The following is a 5,200-nucleotide window of genomic DNA, read 5'->3' on the forward strand; positions in this document are numbered from 1 at the left end:
CGCCCGCCGCCAGCTGCGCGGCCTCCCTGGGGCCTCTCTAGCCACATCGGAGAAGGGGAGAGAGAACCCGAAGGCTGGCGGGAGGGCCCTGGGCTGGGTTGCTGGGGCTCTGCCTCATGCACACGCCGGGGAGGGGGAGACAAAGCCAAAGGGTCACCCAGGAGCCGGCTGTCCCTGCAGAGCTTGCGGGGGGAGTGGCCAGACCACAGATGCTGGCATGGAGGTGCCCTCGGAGGTCCTTGCTGAAGCCAAGGACTCGGCCCCAGACGCCACTTCCCGGAAGCTCTGCCAGCCACCCTTATGCCTTCACTGCAGTGAAGAGCTGTTACTTCTTTAACAATAAGTCTGACACCCGACGTGGTGGCACGTTCTGCTACGAAGCCTTGCTCCACAGGCCGGCACATGGGACCCTGGGTTCAATTCCTGGGCCGACCGCAAGGCCAGAGGTGCTGTCTGTGTGCCTGTGATCCTAGGAACTCGGAGACAGAGCAGAGGATCGTGACATGGTGAGACTTGGTCTTAACAAAACAAAATGTTTGGGGCCAACTGGAGGTGTGGTGGGTCCCACATGGCCAACTGCACGGTTTGAGTCCTGGACCCAGTGGCTTAATAAACACACTGAGGGACTAACATTGGCATAATAACTATGACTATATGGACTCCCATATAGTCAACCATGGTTCAAGTCCCAGACCCAGTGCCCAGGTGTGACTCACACCGGGCGCATATGCATGCATGCCCAAGATCCCAAGAGGAGAATGGAGGAGAAGGGATTGCAGCATGGCCATCTCCCCTGGGGGGTTAGTTCTTGTTTTCTGTATCTTTCTGGTGAGCACACGCGCCCTATAGCACCAATCTCTCAAAAACAAAACAAAACAAAACACTAAGCATGTGTGCATGCCCAGAGTCCGAGGAGAGTGGAGGAGAAGGGATTATGGCAGGGCCAACCCCATGAGGGGTGCTTTCTCACTTGCTCTCTGTGTATCTCTGGCAAGCACATATGCCCAAATTAAAAAAAAGAAGTTAAAAAATAAAAGCTTAGGGACGAGCAGGTGGCATGGTGGTTAAAGCAGCTGAACACCCCAACCTGGTGGCTTAAAACTCACACTGGATGCGTGTGCGTGTGTGCCCAAAATTCCAAGAAGAGAATGGTGGAGAAGGGACTCAGCATGGCCATCCTCCTTGGGGGTGATTTCTCACTTCTCCTCTCTGTCTCTTTCCTCTCTAGTGAGTACACGTACCCTATGGCAAAACATAAAAATATATAAACTAAAATAAAAGTGTGAAAAGCACTGATGTAGTCCAATCCTCTCATTTACTAACAAGGAGAGAAACCGAGGCTCAGAGTGACGAAGAGCCCCAGTGCACCCTGGGAGGGCTATTGAGGAGGTGAGAGTGCAGCGAGCTCCGAAGGAGAAGCAGAAGCCCTGCCCCTTGGCCCCTCCCTGGGAGGCGATGACGAGAAGAAGGAAACGCTGCATCCCCATGCCCAGCCCCACCTCTGAGCCTCATTCAGAGTCCTGTCAGCTGGAAGGTCCCGTATCCCTTCTCCTGTGTCCCACTGTTCTTCAACATATCCCCATGCCTAGCCCCACCTCTGAGCCTCGTTCAGAGTCCTGTCAGCTGGAAGGTCCCGTCTCCCTTCTCCTGTGTCCCACTGTTCTTCAACAGCCAGCTCATACCACCTCCTCCGTGAAGCCTTCCCATCCAGAAGGGAGCACGCTTAGCGTCGGACACCCAGGAGCATGCCTAAAATCGGAGGTCGAGGAGCACGCGTGGAGTTGGAGGTGGGGGGCACACGCGGAGTCGGAGGTCAGGGAGCACGCGTGGTGTCAGAGGTTGGTGGGCACACATGGTGTCGGAGGTGGGGGAGCATGCGTGGAGTCGGAGGTCAGGGAGCACGCGTGGAGTCGGAGTTCGGGGGCACGCGCGGAGTCGGAGGTCGGGGGGCACGTGTGGTGTTGGAGGTCGGGGAGCACACGTGGTTTCAGAGGTCGGTGGGCACGCGTGGAGTCGGAGGTCGGGGAGCACACGCAGAGTCGGCGTGGTGTCGGAGGTCGGGGAGCACGCGTGGAGTGGACCGGCCAGGACGCAGCACCTGTTGCAGCCAGTGAGCATGCTCTGGAGAAAGGTGGAGCTTGGTGAGAGGGCGAGAAGCGAAAGCGGAGTTTGGGCTTGCGCTCGGGGCTTTTGCAGAGGGGTCAGGAAGCAGGGCTTTACCGTGGGGTGAGTGCCATCAGGAAACCGGCGGCATGCATCTTCCACAGGAGGCAAGGAGAGGGCCAAGTCGGAGCTCAGCTGGTGAAGAGGCCGTCGTCCCTGCCGGGAGCCAGCGCAGGCATCGGTGGTCTGCAGGTGGACAGCCTTCTCGCTCTGGTCCATGCAGACACAGTGACAGTGTTGTGTCCATCTTGCTTTTGGCCTTGTCTAATGTTCGTGTTCTAGAAAACTGCTCCTTCCACAGGTGATGACTGTGGCCTGGCTAGAGCGCCACAGGGGCTGTGCGTGTCCTCCGGGGCCAGAGCTGAGCCCAGGGCCGGGTGTGAAGCAAGTGCCTAGCAGTGGTGACCTGTATTGTCCAAGAGGTCGTGGTGCGCAGGGCAGGGTGACAGATCAGACCAGCTGCAACCCAGGGCCGGGAGCACGGCCGGAGGTCAGAGGTGGGCCTCGAATGCCAGCTCGTCCCTGGGCTATTGGAGGTAGCCGTGCTCTGCAGTATACACTCCGGGGTGCTGAGCGCCAGTCCCATCTCCCGCTCCCTCCGGGACCTTAGCCGGAGGCTCACAAGCTGTTCGGCAACCTCCCCAGCCTCCAGGGGTGGGAAGGAAGAAAAGCCCAGCTCAGCAGAAGCCAGGGCTGCACGTCCCGGTGGGCAGGCCAGCCAGGGATGCTATTTATCCCGAGGACGTCCCTGAGCTACCGCACCCCGGGGACAGACGCACGCAGGCCGGCTGCATCCTTCTCCTTTAAAACAAGAAATGGAAGCATTACTCACCAAGCCCGGCCATTTATCATGGTCTGGGGACATTAATTTGACAGTGTGTCATTTTCCATTTGGTTTGGGCCCGGTGGAGGCTGCCCTCGAAACACCTTCAATTAAATGCAGCTAATAACAGAGCTATTTTGAGCAGGCGGACCCTCTCCCTCTCCCTGTCCCCCCAGAGCTCTGGAGTACGTGTGCTGGGGCGGGGGTGAAGGGGCTACCGCGGAAGGCAGCAGCTCACGGGATGTGCTCGTTCCCGCAGACCTAGGCCTGAGCCAGCTGCAGGTGGGGGTGTGCAGACAGACGGGAGGGTAGCCCCCACCCTGGGGTGAGGACACTCCCACAGCCGGCTTCGCAGTGAACCCCGCGGTGGGATGACAGGCAGCAGGGAGTAAGTACAGGTGTCGGAGTCTGGCAGGCTTGGAGTGGACTCCGCTGTTCTGATTCTTGCTGTGTGGCTTTAGGCAGGTCCCATCACCTCTCTGAGCCCCATTTTCACATCTGTAAGATGACAGCCAGACTTTGTCTTCAACAAAACGGTAGGATTCACATCGTGTTATGAACTCAAACGACCTATGTATAAGGCTTATTCTTTGACTGGGGACCATTCGTAATAATCGTTTCTGTTTTCTGAATCTAAAATCTAGTGAAAGACTATTTAGCCCCCCACACCTGAGGCTCCTTCAGTGGGACTCAGAAAGTGATAGAGTTCAAGGGATGCGCGTGGTCTCTGGGGTTAGAGAAACATTCGGCCTCCAGCCCCAGCTCGGCCACCAACTAGGGTGTGACTTGGGAGCAATTTACGGACCCTGCCTGTGCCTCGGTTTCCTCATCTGTGAGAAGGACACAGCCACGCTGGCCCTCCCGGGGACTGGCAGCCACACTGGCCCTCCCGAGGACTACTGAGAGGGCCAAAGGGTGCTGAGCTCACTCTGGTGCCCATTCTTCCTTGCCCAAGCCTGCGCCTAGGAAACGGCCCCACACTGGGGTTACCCATCCCAGATACCTGCCGAAGTCGGGTAGGAGCGTTCTCACTGCAACCCCCAGGATGCTCGAAGGTAGGAATTATCGGGAGCCGGAACCAAGGGCAAGTTGCTGCCCCAGTGGGAAACGCTCGACCACGGGCAAGTTCATACATTCAGTCGAGCACGTCTGTTCCGCTGATGAGAGATGTGGCTGTGCTCAGATCCGCTGGTGGCCAGGGATGGGGCTGAGACGGGCTCAGCAGTTGACACCGAAGCCGACAGTGAAAGGCTTACTGTGGAGGCGTAGAGGGTCCTGACAGTCCTGAGGCTCTGGGCGGTCCACGACAACCAGCTGGCACAGGTCAGCCCCCGAGCTGAACCTATAAACATCTGAAATCCCTCAGCTGGAGCGGCGGGAAGTCTGGAGGGACCCAGTGTAAGGGCCAAAGTGGGATTTCATACGAGAAGCAGGCCCTGGAGGGCACTCTGGGCTCTGCACAGTGACTCCCGTAGGTCACCAGCCTCTTTGGGGGACCCAGGGACAGACCTTCGAGCGCCAGCGACCAGCCAGCCTTGCAGGAGCTGCCCTCCCCAAGGAAGGCCGCTGACAGCCTGCGGGCCGAGGACACCCTGTGCTTCACTGCACATCCAGCTGCCAGCGGTCCCTGCAAGAGCAATATCGATTCAGCTGCCACCGCTGGAGAAAGCCCACCTCATGCCACCACTGAGATCCTAGCTGTCACAAACGAGAGGCTGACAGATGCTGGCCACTGCTCAGATGCCTGACCCAGAGGGATGCCTCTTCCTCTGCAGCATGGAGGGCCCCGGGCTCTGCTTCGGGCCCGGCCGCTGGCTTGCTCTGTGGCGTGAGTCAGGCCCTCGCCCCCTCTGAGCGCTGTGCCTTCATCAGTGTGAATGACCTCACCTGTTCCTCCAGCGCTGAGAGTCTACCGACCTCCTGGGTTTGGTGCTTTCTTTCTGCATTCTCCATAGGACACCTATGCATGCACGGGAGAGGGGCGGGAGAGAGGGGCAGGCCAGTGTCCCCAACCTTTGGGCACCCGGGACCAGTTTTGTGAAAGACCATTTTCCACGGACTGGAGGGCGGTGGTTATGAGAGTGGCCACTGGACCCCTCGGTGCACAGTGCACTGTGGGGTCTGTGCATCTGAGAGGCTGTAATGCCCCCTGCTCTGGAGGAGGTGGAGGCAGGGGGCGGCTGGGGAAGGCGGCTTCGCGGGGGTGCGCACAGC

The sequence above is a fragment of the Tupaia chinensis genome, unplaced genomic scaffold (genome assembly GCF_000334495.1).
Source record: "Tupaia chinensis unplaced genomic scaffold, TupChi_1.0 Scaffold138425_1, whole genome shotgun sequence".
NCBI classification, from domain to species: Eukaryota; Metazoa; Chordata; class Mammalia; order Scandentia; family Tupaiidae; genus Tupaia; species Tupaia belangeri.